Source organism: Manacus candei, unplaced genomic scaffold (assembly GCF_025592945.1).
Source record: "Manacus candei isolate 608988 ecotype Guabito, Panama unplaced genomic scaffold, ASM2559294v1 h1tg000185l, whole genome shotgun sequence".
In the NCBI taxonomy this organism is placed as follows: domain Eukaryota; kingdom Metazoa; phylum Chordata; class Aves; order Passeriformes; family Pipridae; genus Manacus; species Manacus candei.
In genome coordinates this window covers 81,411-99,838 of record NW_026138233.1, presented here as the reverse complement: position 1 = coordinate 99,838, position 18,428 = coordinate 81,411, and positions in this window count along the sequence as shown.

Here is an 18,428-nt window from a genome sequence, read left to right as displayed (position 1 = left end):
CTGACAGGACGCAGCAGCCCTGCAGCCTGCGGAGCCCGGGCTGGCCTGTGCCTGGCAGAGGGACAAAGCAGCTCAGGAACAAATGACTCCGTGGTTAATTAGCCTAATAAATTGCTCCTAATTAGGGGGCAGAGAAGTGAGGCCCCAGGGCTTCCCAGCCAATGCACACAGCTGGGAAAGCCGGGCCAGGAGCTCCACAACACTGTATTTGTGTCTATTTTCAGATAGATCTGGCATTTCATTGATCGATTATTGACATTTTATGCCTGTTTAATGATATTTTATTGATTCTCTTCGAGATCAGGATCAACATCTGGATCCTTACGGACATGGTGCTTTCCAAGGAGAGCAGGACACAGGCAGAGCCAGGAGAACCAGCCTGCAATCACACAGTGCCACCGGGGAGAGATGTTGTAGAGCAAAGACTCCCTTCAGGGTGGAAGGAAACTCTGCATTCAGTGAGCTGCCTGGAGAATGTGTGCCCACAGCTCTGTGGGAAGCTGCCAGCAGGGAATAACATTCCCAAGCAGCTGCAGCTCTGCCCAGAAGGAAGGACTGTCTGCAGGTTCAGACACTTCTGAGTTTGACCCTTCAGATCATAGTGACCTTTTCAGAGAAAACGCTGAGGACAAGTGTGTTTGAAGAGCTCAAGCTGACTGAGAAGGGCTGCAAAGCATCGTGGAGAGCTGATTTCCAAGATCTCCGTGGGCATTTGGCACCTTGATAAACTTCTCTTCTTCCCTCAGTGCCCAGGGAACACCAGACAAGGTCACCCAAGGGTTTCCCTTGGAGTGCCCTGGGCTTGGCTGGTGGAATCTTCTTGGGGGAGGGCAGGGATGAGATGAAGGCAGGTGGGTGAGACTTTGGAGTGGAAGATTGTGCCTGTTTGGGGTTTTCTGTCTTGAAAGAAAGCTCACCATGAGCTGTAGACGGCCCTGTGCTGGGTAGATTTAGCTACTTGAATAAAGCTTTCAGTTTAAGATACTTGGTTTTTAGGAGCTCCTGATACCTCCAAAAGCCAGGTCAGGATCACCAACAATTTCCTTTCCTATGTGGATATAATTACTTGGCAGGATTCTGTTGTGGAGTCTAATGCTCTGTACTAAGACATTTCTGGAATAGTATTCCAAGGAGCATCCCAAGTCCTGTATCCTGCTCCCTTCTCTAATGTATCCATTTATAAAAGTCAGTAACTTCCTTTTTACAGCCTATTTATTTACCTAAATGAGTTCATTTGACTTCCATATATTAAGGGATGGCTTTATTTCCTGGTCTATTTTTCCTGATGAAATAAATAATCCAACAGTTCTGCTGGAGTCCAAGTTCTTAAATCACTGGAGTTTTCATTGCATGTATTGTGTAACAGGTTGAAAACTTCCTTAGCTGGCAGCTGGAACAAAACTCCATCCAGCTCCCAGGGCTTGCAAACCTCCTTCTTAAACAGCAGGAAGAGCCACAGTAGATACCCAAGTGCTGCAGAATGGCAGGAAATGCAGGCAGTGCAGTGGTTGCAGTGTGTGAATCTCTGCAGTTCAGCAGAGGCTCCTCATCCCTCTGGAGCAGGGAGGTCACTGCTGGGAAGTTGTGCTGTGCAGAAGCCTTGAGCTCCTGTGGCAGGACGAGCACAGGGCAGTGCCACGGCCTTTGTGGGGAAGATCCTGCCGGGCCTGCCAAGTGCTGCTGCTCTTTGTAAAGCGGGAGAGTTGTGGGTCCTTGCGAGGAGGAGAATGAAGATGTTCAGCAGCAGAAAGCAGAGCAGAGCAGTGCCCTCCTTTTGTCCGGGACTGCCGAGGGGGCACTGAACCTGGCGAGCCCTGAGCCAGGAGCAGCAGGAGGGCAGTGTAAACCCGACAGCCCTGGAACAGCACGAGAGGCTGCAGAGCTGGAGAAGGAATTCTGCGGGAATACTCAAGTCCGGAATGCTGCTGGAAGCGTCCCTTTGGCCCCTAGAATTGCCCTGGGAGTTTGCTGCCAGGCTTTGCTGCTCTCCCGCTGCAGTGAGTCAATGGGAGCTGCCGGGTGCTGTGGGCTGGCGATGCCGTGGGGAGCAGCTGCCCGGCCGTGGTGCCCCTTGCCGTGGGTGCCGTGCGGGCTGACGGTGCCGGCGGGTTCCGTGGCAGCGCCGGAGCCCGGCGGGATCCGCAGCGCGTCCCGCCCGGCGCTGCAGGACCGGCAACGGCAGCGAGGGCTGCCAGGCCTTGGGAAAGCTGCGACCTGCAGGAGCTGTCAGGGCTCCAAGGCACAGCCCGGGGGGCCAGCAGAGACACAGAGTTCCTGCTGTGCCCATTCCCATTCCTGCCGTGCCCATTCCCATTGCTGGTAATGCCCAGCCTGCTCCCAGTGTCCCCGTTCCTGTCCCCAGTGTCCCCATCCTGGTCCCCCACATTCCCGTTCCCACTCCTGGTGTTCCCATTACCAGTTCTTGGTAATGACCCACCTGTTCCCCATGACCCCATCCTGGTCCCCCATGTCCCCATTCCCATTCCTGGTGTTGCCATTCCCAACTCCTGATGTCCCCATTCCCAGTTCCTGTTGTCCGCAACCTTCAGCTGGTCTTCCCATCCTGTTCCTGGTGTCCCCATCCCTTTCCCCATTGTCTCCTGGTGTTCCCATTCCCTGTTCCTGGTGTCCCCAACCTGCTCTTGGTATCCCCATTCCCAACTTCTGGTGACTCCAACTTGTTCCCAGTGTCCCCATCCTGGTCCCCCAAGTCCCCATTCCCATTCCTGCTGGTAATGCCCAGCCTGCTCCCAGTGTCCCTGTTCCTGTCCCCCTTGTTCCCATCCTGGTCTTCCACATCCCCATTCCCAGTGTTCCCATCCCAGTCCTGACATCCCCATTCCCATTCCTACTGTCCCCAGCCTGTTCCCAATGTCCCCATCCAAGCCCCCCGTCCCCATTCCCATTCCTGGTTCCCACAGAGGAACTGCCGGATGCCGGAGGAGGGAGCCAGGATTTATTGCCCAAAGCAGGAGATTTTCACACCCAAATTAAAGCCCCAGGAATAATGGTGGTCCTGGGTTTCACACGGGAAAAAGCAGGAAGTTGATCCATTGGGAAGAGCCGCAGGGGGGCCGGGGTGGGTGGGAGCAGCGGGATGAGCTCTGCCAGCAGCTCCTGCCTTTCCACAGGGAGAGGGAAGGGACGGATCCAGCTCCGGGATCACTCAGGCTGTGATTCCTGCTGGGATGAGAGCGGGGAAAGGAGTCACCATGTCCCTGTTCCCATCCCAGGGGATGGATCCAGCTGTGGAGCCCAGGGAGAGTAGGAACTGCTCCGGATTCCCTCCTGATCCTGCTCTGTCCATCCCACCCCAATCCCATGCCAATCCCACTCCAGAATCCAGCCCTTATCCCAGTCCACAATTCCACCTGATCCCACTCTGGAATTCTGTCCTAGTTAGAACAGCTGGGACCGATTCCTCACTGGATGGGTGTAGCCCAAAACTGTGGATTCTCCGGCCTTCCATGCCATTTTCCCAGGAACTGTTGTCAGGGGGGGTGGGGGAGGGGGGGGGCCTGCGAGGTGGGGGGGTGTTCCTGTCCTCATACCCTTTTATGGAATTCACTGCTCTGAGTATCCTCATACCCTTTTATGGAATTCCCCGCTCTTAGGGAAGGACTAAGCATCCTTTTATGGAATTCCCCACTCTGAGGGGAGGACTGGGCATTCCTGCCTGAACTGGAGAATATATAAACCTGGAGTTTCGGAACCTTTTTAGCACTCGTGGGATCCAGAGGAGGACTGCAGCTCACCGCTCTCAACCAGCCTGAGACCACCCCCCTCAACTGGACTGCAACCACCACTTTTGACCAGACTGCAACAGCTCTCCCACCAGAAGGTTTTTCCCTCTCCCTTTACTTTGATCTTGGGGGGGCCCAAGGAACACCACTTTGTTCATGCCCCAGGGTGCTGGGTTATACATTTGGGTTCTGTGGGTTAAAACCAAATTGCTTGTCTGTATAATCAGACTTATTGGGCAAGGGGGGCCCAAGGGGGTCCAAGGGGGGCCCAAGGGGGGTCCAAGGGGGCTGGACCAGGGGGGGAAGGGCTGCAGGGGGCGGATCCCGGAGGAGGAAACCCGCCAAAAGCAGCGGCCCAGCCGAGGGAGGAGCCGAGCGGGAGCACAAAGAAGAGCAGCCAAAAGGTCCCGGAGAGGGGGAAGGCCTTGGAGTGTGGAGAGGAGGGGGGGCCTTGAGGCGGGGTGGGAGCCGAGAGCGCCAAGAGGTTTGCGAGGGTGGGAGGCGAGAGAGGAGGGCCGGCCGGCCCCGGGAGGCAGAGAGGGGAGAAGTGAGCCCTGGGACCCCCCTGGCAACACTAAAGGGGACCCCGGAGAGTGGGAACCCCCCGGAGCCGTGGGACCCCCGGCAGCCTGGAGAAGGGGGACCCCCAATGCAGGCAGAAGTGCCATCAGGCCAGACAGGGGGGAACTCTAACCCCAGAGAGCAGAGAGGGGGAACTCCTGGGAGGGGTTTTTGGGCTGAATGTTGGTGTTTTGGAGGTTTTCACACACCCAAGATGACCAATGAGTCCTAGAGCTGGACTTGGGCAACGCGCTAACCCTTTGTTTTCCCCCCCAGCAGGATTTCTGCTTTCCAAACTCGGGCAGATGGAGGAGGAGGCTGCGAGGAAGAGGAAGATGCCGCGGGCCCCCCAGGCAGGTGAGGAGGAAGTCAGTGCCCCTTTGGGTTGGTCTTTTGTGACCGTCCTGCCGGGGTCGGAGTTGGGGGGATGTCCTTGGGTTTCCCTGTGGGCCGGAGGTAAATCCCCTGCGTGTCCTTGTGTCTTCCTGCCCCAGGCCCCGAGGCGAGGCCGGAGAGCGCGGAGGACAAATCCCGGCGGCAGAGCCTGGTGGGAGAGGCTGTTTTGAAGGGCTCCCCGGCGCAGGAAGGCAGCAGGGAGGAAAAGGGCCGGAGATGCCCCCGCAGGAGGGGCTGCAAAGCCAGCCCAGGGGGCTGTGAGGAGGAAAGAGCCAGCGTGTGCCGGGAAGGCGGCTGGAGCTTGAGGCGGAGCTGCGCGCTGGTGGTCCCTGAGCAGCCTCCCAGCAGGGAAAAGCGCTTCAGGTGCTTGGAATGTGGGAAGAGCTTCAGCAAGAGAACCAACCTCCTCAGCCACCAGCACATCCACAGTGGGGAACGGCCCTACACGTGTGGGGAATGTGGGAAGAGCTTCAGTGACCGCTCCACCCTCCACAATCACCGTCGCATCCACAGTGGGGAACGGCCCTACACGTGTGGGGAGTGTGGGAAAAGCTTCAAACGGAGCTTCACCCTCCGCAACCACCAGATGATCCACACTGGGGAACGGCCCTACACGTGTGGGGAGTGTGGAAAGAGCTTCAATCAGAGCTCCCAGCTGCTCCAACACCAGATGATCCACAGTGGGGAAAAGTCCTACATGTGTGAGGAATGTGGGAAGAGCTTCACTCGGATCTCCACCGTGCTCCGACACCAGATGATCCACAGTGGGGAAAGGCCCTACATGTGTGAGGAATGTGGGAAGAGCTTCAATCAGAGCTCCATCCTGCTCCGACACCAGATGATCCACAGTGGGGAAGGCCCTACACGTGTGTGGAGTGTGGGAAGAGCTTCAGGGACAGCTCCAGCCTTTGCAAACACCGTTGCATCCACAGCAGGGAATGGCCCTACAAGTGCTTGGAATGTGGGAAGAACTTCAGCACAAGCCCCAAGCTGCTCAGCCACCAGCACATCCACACTGGGGAACAGCCCTACACGTGTAGGGAATGTGGGACAGCTCCACCCTCTACACCCACTGTCGCCTCCACATCAGGGAGAGGCCCTTCCACTGTGGGGAGTGTGGAAAGAGCTTCACGCAGAGCTCTTCCTTGACCTCCCACCCACGGACCCACCAGTAATGGAAGCCCCGAGTGCCCCGACTGCGGGAAGAGCTTCGGCCGCTGCTCCAACTCCATCAGCCATGGGAGGACCCGCGTTGGATGATCCACAGGGACCCCCGTTGGGCACAGACCTGGTGTGCTGGTTTTAAGGTAAAGCAACAGGGGAAATGACAGTGGTGACATCACAGAGACATCTATGACATCACATGGACATTGGTGACATCACATGGACAGCGGTGACATCACAGGGACATTGGTGGCATCACAGGGACAGCGGTGACATCACCAGGGGTTAATTTTGGTGTGAAAATCTCCTGCTTTGGGCAATAAATTCTGGCTCCTCCTCCGGCATCCGGCAGTTCCTCCCTGGGAACCAGGAATGGGAATGGGGACAGGGGGAATGGGAATGGGGACAGCTGGAATGGGAATGGGAACATTGGGAGCAGACTGGGAACAACTCTAATGGGAACGGAGAAATCAGGAAGAGGGAATGGGGGCTCCTGGATTAGGAATGGGGACACCGGGGAGAGGGATGGAGACACTGGGAGCAGGTTAGGGACACCTGGAATGGGAATGGGGACACCAGGAATTGGAATGGAGACACCAGGAACTGGGATGGGAACACCTGGAATGGGAATGGGAATTCATGGAAGGGGAATGGGAACACCTGGAATGGGAACGGGAACATTGGGAGCAGATTGAGGACACCAGGAATTGGAATGGGGATACCAGGAATGGGAATGGGAACACCTGGAATGGGAATAGGGAAAACAGAGGTGGGAGGGGAAAACCTGGAATTGGAATGGGGACAATAGGAATAGGAATGGAGACCCCTGGAATGGGAATGGGAACACCAATAACTGGGAATGGGGAAAACAGAAGTGGGATGGGAACATCAGGAATGGGAGGAGGGACAATAGGAATGGAAATGGGGACACCTAGAACAGGATGGAACACCTGGAAAGGGTATTGGAACACATGGAACGGGAATGGGGACACCTGGAATGGGAATGAGAATGCCTGGAATGGGAATGGGGACATAAGGAATGAGATGGGGACAATAGCAATGGGATAGGAACACCAGGAATGGAAATGGGAACACCGGGAATGGGAATGGGGACATTGGGAGCAGACTAGGAACAACAGGAATGGGAATGGGGCCAGTAGGAATGGGAATGGGGACACCTGGAATGGAAATGGGGACACCAGGAATGGGAACACCTGGAATGGGAATGGAGACACCTGGAATGGGATGGGAAACTCTGGAATGGGAGTAGGAACCCCTGGAATTGGAATGAGGACACCTGGAATGGGAATGGGGACATCAGCAATGGGAATGGGGACACCTGGGCAGGGAATGGGAACATTGGGAATGGGAACATTGGGAGCAGGTTGGGGACACCAGGAATTGGAATGGGAACTCGTGGAATTGGAATGGGGACACCTGGAATGGGAATGGGAACTCGTGGAATGGGAATGGGAACACCTGGAATGGGAATGGGAACATTGGGAGCAGGTTGGGGACACCAGGAATTGGAATGGGAACACCTGGAATGGGAATGGAGACACCAAGAACTGGGAATGGGGAAAACAGAAGTGGGATGGGAACACCAGGAATGGGAGGAGGGACAATAGGAATGGGAATGGGGACACCTAAAATGGGATGGAACACCTGGAAAGGGAATGGGGACACCTGGAATGGGAATGGGAACACCTGGAATGGGAACTCCTGGAATGGGAATGGGGACACCTAGAATGGGAATGGGAACTCCTGCAATGGGAATGGGGACACCTGGAATGGGATGGGAACAACTAGAATGGGATGGGGACACCTGGAACAGGAATGCAAACCCGTGGAATGGGAATGGGAACAGCCGGGCCCGGGCTGTGTCCCTGGTGAAACAGGAGGCCAGGCCCAAAAGAGTTCACGAAGAAATTTGGGCCTGCTAACAAGCTCCCAACATCCAAGACCATCTGTGCTCGTTCTGTTCTACTGACTGGAGCAAAGCTTCAGAGAATAGTACAGGAACATGTCCTAGGCCTAGAGGGGATAAATTAGAGAGACAGCAGGATCAGGGAGACATTGGAATAGGAGGAATAGGCCGGGAGCCAGGGCTTTTTCCAAGCTTCAGGGAGCGGGTCAAGAACAATGGAAGAGAAGGAAGGTCAAGCTGAGGAAGATGAGTTGAAGCCCCCAGACCCATGGAGGAAGAGTGGAAGTCCCCTCAGGATTGAGGGCCAAGAGAAGCACCGCCCCAAGCCCCGCCTGAGCTCCACCTATACTCCACCTATTCTTAATATGCAGAGAGAGATGTTGGAATCACTTGAATATGCATTTAATCCCAGCTGAAGATTGTATAAAAATGCTGATTTTGTGTGAAGCCTTGGAGCAAGTTTGTCCAGCGCGAACTGGCTTGCTCCCAACGTTGAATAAACAAATACCTTGCTGCTTAAAGAGAAAAAAGTCTCTGAGCAGTTTCTTGGACTGATTTTTCGGATTCAGCGCCCAGTCAGTCCCAGGATGATCCCAGTCACTCCTGGTCTCTCCCAGTAGCTCCCAGTTTCCTCCATGTAGTCCCACTCATTCCCAGTTGCCCCCAGAAGCTTCCAGCATGATCCCAGTTGCTCACAGCCACTTCCAGTCATCCCCAGTGCACTCCCAGTTGCTCCCAGTACGATCCCAATCACCTCCAGCATGATCCCACTTACTCTTGATATGATCCCAGTATGACCCCAGTAACCCTCAGTGTGGTCTCAGTTGCTCCCAGCATGGGCCAAGCTTCTCCCACTGTGATCCCAGTATGATCCCAGTTGTCCCCATCATGGTCCCAGTTGCTCCCAGTTACCCCTAGCACAGATCCAGTCACTCCAAGTATGATCCCAGTCCTCCCTCCTGACTGTCCCACTCAATCCCAGTTGCTTCTCTTGTAAATCCAGTCACTCAATTCCTTCCAGTTGCCCCCAGCCACTAATTCCCCTTCATGTAGTCCCAGTCACTCCCAGTATGGTCCCAGTTACCCCCACCATGGTTGCCCACACTCCCAGTATATCCCAGTAGAGCCCTCAGCATGCTCATAGTCCTTCCCAGTCACTCCCAGATGCCCCAGTAACATTCCAGTTTCCACCAGTATGATCCCAGTGACTCCGAGGCACTCCCACTATATCCTAAGTGGCCTCCAGTTGCTCCCAGTAGCCCTCAGTGTGGTCCCAGTTGCTCCCGGTATGATCCCTGTTGCCCCAGTTCTGGTCCTGGAGGGTCCCAGTGTGCTCAGATCCTGCTCCCGGGGGGTCCTACTGGGTCCCAGTCCTCGTCCCGGTTTATCTCGGTGTCCCAGTCCATTCCAGTCTGTCCCAGTCCATCCCAGTCCGTCCCAGTCCATCCCAGTCCATCCCAGTCCATCCCAGTCCATCCCAGTCCATCCCAGTCCCTTCCCAGCAGCCGCCGCCGTTTCCCGGGTCCTGCCCCCCCCACCCCCCCAAGATGCTGACGGGGGTCGGGGCTCCGTCTTTGCCTTCGTCTCCCTGGGCCTGCCTGGAATGAAGGGGCCGCTGGGACACTGCGGGACCTCCTGAGACCAAAGGAACCCCGGGAGAATTTGGATACTCCTGGAATCAAGGCACAATTGGGACACTGCAGGGCCCCATGGAAAAAAAGGAACCTTGTGACACTGCGGAATTCATGGAATCCAGGGGCCTTTGTGACAGGGGGGCCTCATGGAACCAAAGGAAGCCTGAGGTGTTTCAGAAGGTCATGGAATCAAGGGGCCACTGGGACACTGCAGGGCCTCTGGGAATTAAAGGAACACTGGGACACTGGGGCAGGACATCCCCCTGCAATGGCACCAAGACAATGCCCCATTTGCAAAGGGGTCAGTGCTGAGCTGAGAGGGGGCCAGGACAAGGCAGGAGATGTTGGACCCCAGACTGGTTTGACCTTAAATGAAGCCCCTGATGGTGAGGGAAGCCCTGGAGTCCAAGGACTGTCAGTCCCTCAGTTTCTACCAGAAAGGGCCAGTCCCCTTTCCCAGGGGCAGGTTCTTCCAACAGAACCCTTCTTGGGGGTGTGTGGAGATTCCTGCCTTGGCTGGGGACCCCCCAAGGTCACTGCTGGAGGTTGAGAGCAGAGATCTCCCCACGAGCGCTGCTCTGGGGGAGTTCCATCCATCTCTAATTAAGAATTCTTGCTTGTTTGTCACCTTTAGTAGAATTGCTTCAACAATTGCTTTAGTGTAGTGCCCTGTCCTATCTTATCCTGTACTACTGGTAGTTTTAGTGTGTATGTTGTGTAGTAAATAATTCTGGTTTAGTCCTTTTGTCTGATCATTATTAGTAATAAGTAGTTCATTGCTATAAATATATCTGCTTTTCCATCATTAAAACCTGTGGGACAAAACTGGTTCAATCCCATCTCTATAATTCCTTAAATTCAAAGCATTGGCATAACCCAAGGCATAACCCAAGGCTGAGATTGGATCCAGCTGCCCCCAGGCTCCTCTGGGAGCAGAGTTTAGAAAGCCAGGGAGTCCGTTCTGCACCTCGGGACTCCAGGGCAGGACTTCTCCAATCAACTTTGCCTAAACCTTGAACTCCCCCTGCCACAGGGGGGATGGGGGAAAGGGAGCAGGAAAGGGGAGAAAAGGTGGGAAAAAGGGGGGGTGGGACCCCTTCATCTGAGGGGCCAAAGGGGTGGGACCCCCAAAGGGAGCACAGGGAAGCTGTGGTTTAGTGGCACAATAGGAAAGGGGTGGAAAAGAAGGGAAAAGAATTGGGCTGAGACCCCCAAAACTGAGTGTGAGGTGTGTTGGGACCCCAAAGTTATTGAGAGTGGGGTGGGAGCCCCAAACTGAGTGCAGGGGGGATGTGGGGGTTGTGGGGACCATAGGAAAGGGGTGGGAGAGGGGCAGAAAAGGGGGGTGGGACAGCAGGAAGAGGAGTCCCAGGGAGGTCCCTTGGTGTCCCCATCACTTGAGCCCTGGAGCAGTTCCCTGGGGCTCTGGGGGGGTTGGATCTGCACTGGGGGGGTCCCCAACCCCCCTGTCCATCCTTGAGGGGCTGATGGGGGGTTCCCCTCCACCCAACAGCCGGTGCTGCAGTGGCCACGGGGGAAAAGGTGGGAAAAGGGGGGTCTGGGGTGACCCCTGAGCTCCCACCCTGCTGTGGGGTATCACAGCCAGCACGGCTTCCCCAGAGGAAAGGCCTGCTGATCAAACCTGAGTTACTTTATGACAACGTCACCCCCTGGTTGATCAAGGGAAGGCAGTTGATGGGATCTTTTTGGGTTTCAGAGAAGCTTCTCACAGTGTCTGTGCCCAGATCCCTCTGGACAAAGTGTCCAGCCCAGAGCTGGATAAACACACCCTGTGCTGGGCGAGCAATGGGCTCCCGGGTCGGGCCCAGAGGGTGGCAGTGACTGGGGGCACATCAGATGGGGGTCACTAGGGGGGTTCCCCAGGGCTCCATCTGGGCCCTGTGCTCTCCAACATCTCCATCCATGACTTGGGTGCAGCACTGGAAGGGACACGGAGCAAGTTTGCAGATGACCCCAACCTGGGAGGAGCTGCTGAGTCCCTGGAGGGCAGGGAGGCCCTGCAGAGAGACCTGGACAGATGCCAGGGAATCACCACCCATGGAAGTTCAACAAGGGGCAGTGCCGGATTCTGCCCCTGGGATGGGGCAACCCCAGATGTGGGGACAGAGTGGGAATGAGAGGCTGGAGAGCAGTGCTGGGAAAGGGTCCTGGGGGTCCTGGGGGTGCCCACTTGGCCAGGAGTCAGCAGTGCCCTGGCAGCCAGGAGGGACAACCCTGTCCTGGGGGCATCAGGCCCAGCATGGCCGGCCGGGCCAGGGAGGGGATTGTCCCGCTCTGCTCTGCCCTGGGGCGGCCTCACCTCAATAGTGGGGCACTCTGGGGGGACACAATGGAAGGAAGAGATGGAGCCAGTAGAGAGTGGCCAAAGGAGGCCACCAGGATGGGGAAGGCTCTGCAGGGGAAGCCAAAGGAGGAGCAGCTCAGGGCACTTGGGATGTTCAGCTGCACAAGAGGAGACTGAGGGGAGACCTCATGGCAGTTCCAACTTCCTCAGAGGGGCAGAGGAGGGGCAGGCCCTGAGCTCTGCTCTGGGGGGACCAGGGACAGCCCCCAGGGAATGGCCTGGAGTTGTGTCAGGGCAGGGTCAGGTTGGGTGTTAGAAAGAGGTTCTTCCCCCCCAGGGTGGTTGGCACTGAACAGGCTCCCCAGGGCAGTGGGCACAGCACCAAGGCTGACAGAGCTCCAGGAGAGTTTGGATGATCCTCTGGGGCACAGGCTGTGACTCTTGGGGATGGACCTGGGCAGGGCTGAGGGTTGGACTCAATTCCACCCCTGTTCCACCCCAGTTTCCACCCACCCTACTCCCCTCTGGAACTGTGTTGGAGGTCACAAAGCGACCCCTGGGGTCAGGCACCAACACCTTTCTTGCTTTGTTCTTTTCTTCACCCTGTGCTTCTGGCACTGTTTCCTGCCCTCTACAACTGCTCCAAGGCCTAGACCCAGTCTCATGGATCTGTTTTCTGTCCTTTCTCACTTTCTATCAGTCACTTCACAGCTGTAAGAACCCTCTCTGTTTTTACCAAAATTATTTCCTGTAAGGAATCTTCACAAGAAATGGTAACTCTACCCTTTCCCTCGAGACCTTCCAAGCTCACTAAAATCCACAATTTCTGTGCTAGCACTGTCCTTTTCAAGTGTTTGGTGTAAAATACAGAAATTCTATGGTTGACAATTTCTAATAAAGTTCCATATTTTACAGCTACACCCAAGGTGGCCCCAGTTGCTCCCAGTCCCCCCCCAGGATGGTTCCTTTCCCTCTCAGGGACTCCCAGTCTGAGTCCAGTCTGGCCCCAGGCACTTTCAGTCACTGCCTGGACGATGCCATTTGCCCCTGCATGGTCCCAGTTGCTCCCAGTGTGATCCCACTATGAGTCCAGTCACCCCCAATGATCCCAGGAACTTGCAGACACTTCCAGTGGGTTCAGTTTGATCCCAGTCATCCCCAGTATGGTTGCAGTCCCTCTCACATACTCCCAGTATTATTGCAGTCACTCCCAGGATAATCCCAGTATGAGCCCAGCAGGGGCCCAGCTGCTCCCAGGATGACCCCAGTTGCCCCCAGCGTGGTTTCAGTCACTCCCATTCACCCCTATTATGGTTCCACTCACTCCCAGACACTCCCAGTATATCCCAGTTTCTCCCAACATGATCCCAGTTGCCCCAGTTCTGGTCCCGCTGGCTCCAGTCCAGGTCTCGGTGTATCCCGGTGTCCCCCCTGTCCCCCCACCCCGCTCTCACCCCCTTTTCTCTCCCCACAGAGCTCCTGAGCCGCCGGTGGCCGCAGCCCCTCCCCGTGGCCTCGGGCCCAGCCAGGACCCCCCAAACCCTACCCTGATTTTGGGGGGCTTTGCGAGGGCACCTGCCCTTCAACCCGGCACCCAGCACACCCCATGGTCCCATGGGGGTCTTTGGGCACTGGGGGGTTGGGAAAGGGGGTGGTCTCCCTGAGCTTCAAGCTTACTCTGGGTGCTGGGGGCTGCTGGATCCAATCTCAGCCTTGCATTGTGCCAACAGTTGAAATTTAGAGCAATTCTAGAGGGGGGACTGAACCATGTTTGTGCCCCAGGCTTTAATGATGGCAAATCAGATCTATTGATAGAAAATGAATTATTTATTTTTGCAAATGACGACACAGAACAGAATTATTTAGTGAACAGTAGAAACACTAAAACTACCAGTAGTACAGGATAAGATAGGACAGGGCACTACACTAAAGCAATTGTTGAAGCAATTCTACTAAAGGGGGCAAACAAGCAATCATTCTTAATTAGAGATGGATGGAACTCCCCCAGAGCAGCACTCGTGGGGAGATCTCTGCTCTCAACCTCCAGCAGTGACCTTGGGGGGTCCCCAGCCAAGGCAGGAATCTCCACACACCCCCAAGAAGGGTTCTGTTGGAAGAAGCTGCCCCTGGCAAAGGGGACTGGCCCTTTCTGGTAGAAACCCATGGACTGACAGTCCTTGGACTCCAGGGCTTCCCTCACCATCAGGGGCTTCATTTGGGGTCAAACCAGTCTGGGGTCCAACATCTCCTGCCTTGTCCCGGCCCCCTCTCAGCTCAGCACTGACTCCTTTGCAAATGGGGCATTGTCTTGGGGCCATTGCAGGGGGGATGTCCTGCCCCAGTGTCCCAGTGTTCCTTTAATTGCCAGAGGCCCTGCAGTGTCCCAGTGGCCCCTTGATTCCATGACCTTCTGAAACACCTCAGGCTTCCTTTGGTTCCATGAGGCCCCCCTGTCACAAAGGCCCCTGGATTCCATGAATTCCGCAGTGTCACAAGGTTCCTTTTTTTCCATGGGGCCCTGCAGTGTCCCAATTGTGCCTTGACTCCAGGAGTACCCAAATTCTCCCAGGGTTCCTTTGGTCTCAGGAGGTCCCGCAGTGTCCCAGCGGCCCCTTCATTCCAGGCAGGCCCAGGGAGACGAAGGCAAAGACGGAGCCCCGACCCCCGTCAGCATCTTGGGGGGGCGGGGGGGCAGGACCCGGGAAACGGCGGCGGCTGCTGGGAAGGGACCGGGATGGACTGGGATGGACTGGGATGGACTGGGATGGACTGGGACGGACTGGGATGGACTGGGATGGACTGGGATGGACTGGGACAGACTGGGATGGACTGGGACGGACTGGGATGGACTGGGACAGACTGGGGTGGACTGGGACAGACTGGGATGGATTGGGATGGACTGGGATGGACTGGGATGGAATGGGCTGGACTGGGATGGAATGGGATGGACTGGGATGGATTGGGATGGACTGGGACACCAGGATACACCGGGACCAGGACTGGGACCCAGCAGGACCCTCCGGGAGCAGGATCTGAGCACACTGGGACCCTCCAGGACCAGAACTGGGGCAACAGGGATCATACTGGGAGCAACTGGGACTACACTGAGGGCTACTGGGAGCAACTGGAGGCCACTTAGGATATAGTGGGAGTGGCTTGGAGTCACTGGGATCATACTGGTGGAAACTGGAATGTTACTGGGGCATCTGGGAGTGACTGGGAAGGACTATGAGTACGCTGAGGGCTCTACTGGGATATACTGGGAGTGTCTGCAACCATGGTGGGAGTTTCTGGGACCATACTGGGAGTGACTGGGACTACGTGAAGGGGAATTAGGACCAGGTTGAGGGCAACTGGAAGGAACTGTGAGTGACTGGATCTACAAGAGAAGCAACTGGGATTCAGTGGGACTGTCAGGAGGGAAGACCGGGATCATACTTGGAGTGACTGGATCTGTGCTAGGGGCAACTGGGAGCAACTGGGACCATACTGGGGTCAACTGGGATCATACTGGGATCACAGTGGGAGAAGCTTGGCCCATGAGGGGAGCAACTGAGACCACACAGTGGGTGACTGGGGTCATACTGGGATCATACCAGGAGTGAGTGGGATCATGCTGGAGGTGATTGGGATCATCCTGGGAGCAACTGGGAGTGCACTGGGGATGACTGGAAGTGGCTGTGAGCAACTGGGATCATGCTGGAAGCTTCTGGGAGCAACTGGGAATGAGTGGGACCACATGGAGGAAACTGGGAGCTACTGGGAGAGACCAGGAGTGACTGGGATCATCCTGGGACTGACTGGGCGCTGAATCCCAAAAATCGGTCCGAGAAACTGCTCAGAGACTTTTTTCTCTTTAAGCAGCAAGGTATTTGTTTATTCAACGTTGGGAGCAAGCCAGCTCGCGCTGGACAAACTTGCTCCAAGGCTTCACACAAAATCAGCATTTTTATACAATCTTCAGCTGGGATTAAATGCATATTCAAGTGATCCAACATCTATCTCTGCATATTAAGAATAGGCGGAGTATAGGTGGAGCTCAGGCGGGGCTTGGGGCGGTGCTTCTCTTGGCCCTCAATCCTGAGGGGACTTCCACTCTTCCTCCATGGCTCTGGGGGCTTCAACTCATCTTCCTCAGCTTGACCTTCCTTCTCTTCCATTGTTCTTGACCCGCTCCCTGAAGCTTGGAAAAAGCCCTGGCTCCCGGCCTATTCCTCCTCTTCCAATGTCTCCCTGATCCTGCTGTCTCTCTAATTTATCCCCTCTAGGCCTAGGACATGTTCCTGTACTATTCTCTGAAGCTTTGCTCCAGTCAGTAGAACAGAACGAGCACAGATGCTCTTGGATGTTGGTAGCTTGTTAGCAGGCCCCAATTTCTTAGTTAACTCTTTTGGGCCTGGCCTCCTGTTTCACCAGGGACACAGCCCGGGCCCGGGGGTTCCCATTCCCATTCCACGGGTTTGCATTCCTGTTCCAGGTGTTCCCATCCCATTCTAGTTGTTCCCATCCCATTCCAGGTGTCCCCATTCCCATTCCAGGAGTTCCCATTCTAGGTGTCCCCATTCCCATTCCAGGAGTTCCCATTCCCATTCCAGGAATTCCCATTCCCGTTCCACGGGTTTGCATTCCTGTTCCACGTGTTCCAATTTCCTTTCCAGGTGTTCCAATTCCCTTTCCAGGTGTTCCATCCCATTCCAGGTGTCCCCATTCCCATTCCTATTGTCCCTCCTCCCATTCCTGGTGTTCCCATCCCACTTCTGTTTTCCCCATTCCCAGTTCTTGGTGTCTCCATTTCCATTCCTATTGTCTCCATTCCCATTCCTATTGTCCCCATTCCCATTCCAGGTATTCCCATCCCACCTCTGTTTTCCCTATTCCCATTCCAGGTGTCCCCATTCAAATCCCAGATGTTCCCATTCCCATTCCTGGTGTCCCCAACCTGCTCCCAATGTTCCCATTCCCAATCTTCCCATTCCCAGCCCAGGTGACCCCATTCCCATTCCTGATGTCCCCATTCCCATTCCAGGTGTCCCCATTCCCATTCCAGGTGTTCCCATTCCAGGTGTCTCCATTCCAATTCCAGGTGTTCCCATTTCCATTCCTGGTATCCCCATTCCAATTCCAGGTGTTCCCATTCCAGGTGTCTCCATTTCAATTCCAGGTGTTCCCATTTCCATTCCTGGTGTCCCCATTCCCATTCCAGGTGTTCCCATTCCAGGTGTCTCCATTCCAATTCCAGGTGTTCCCATTCCAGTTGTCTCCATTTCTATTCCAGGTGTTCCCATTTCCATTCCTGGTATCCCCATTCCCATTCCAGGTGTCTCCATTCCCATTCCAGGTGTTCCCATTCCAGGTGTCCCCATTCCCATTCCAGGTGTTCCCATTCCAGGTGTCTCCATTCCAATTCCAGGTGTTCCCATTTCCATTCCTGGTGTCCCCATTCCAATTCCAGGTGTTCCCATTCCAGGTGTCTCCATTCCAATTCCAGGTGTTCCCATTCCAGGTGTCTCCATTCCAATTCCAGGTATTCCCATTCCAGGTGTCTCCATTCCAATTCCAGGTGTTCCCATTCCAGTTGTCTCCATTTCTATTCCAGGTGTTCCCATTTCCATTCCTGGTATCCCCATTCCCATTCCAGGTGTCTCCATTCCCATTCCAGGTGTTCCCATTCCAGGTGTCTCCATTCCAATTCCAGGTGTTCCCATTCCAGGTGTCTCCATTCCAATTCCAGGTGTTCCCATTCCAGGTGTCTCCATTCCAATTCCAGGTATTCCCATTCCAGGTGTCTCCATTCCAACTCCAGGTGTTCCCATTCCAGTTGTCTCCATTTCTATTCCAGGTGTTCCCATTTCCATTCCTGGTATCCCCATTCCCATTCCAGGTGTCTCCATTCCCATTCCAGGTGTTCCCATACCAGGTGTCCCCATTCCCATTCCAGGTGTTCCCATTCCAGGTGTCTCCATTCCAATTCCAGGTGTTCCCATTTCCATTCCTGGTGTCCCCATTCCAATTCCAGGTGTTCCCATTCCAGGTGTCTCCATTCCCATTCCAGGTGTTCCCATTCCAGGTGTCTCCATTCCAATTCCAGGTGTTCCCATTCCAGGTGTCTGCATTTTAATTCCAGGTGTTCCCATTTCCATTCCTGGTGTCCCCATTCCCATTCCAGGTGTTCCCATTCCAAGTGTCTCCATTTCAATTCCAGGTGTTCCCATTTCCATTCCTGGTGTCCCCATTCCCATTCCAGGTGTCTCCATTCCCGTTCCAGGTGTTCCCATTCCAGGTGTCTCCATTCCAATTCCAGGTGTTCCCATTTCCATTCCTGGTGTCCCCATTTCCATTCCTGGTGTCCCCATTTGCATTCCAGGTGTTCCCATTCCAGGTGTTCCCTCCCCATTCCACGTGTCCCCATTCCCATTCCTTCTGCCCCCATTCCCATTCCTAGTGTCCCCAGTCTGCTCCCAATGTCCCCATTCCCATTCCAGGTCTTCCCATTTCCATTCCTGGTGTTCCCATCCCATTGCTTTTGTCCCAGTCCCATTCTTTATGTCCCCATTCCCATCCCAGGCATTCTCATTCCCTTTCCAGGTGTTCCATCCCATTCCAGGTGTCACTGCTGACATTTCCCCTGCTGGTTTACCATTAAACCAGCACACCAGGTCTGTGCCCAGCGGGGGTCCCTGTGGATCATCCAACGTGGG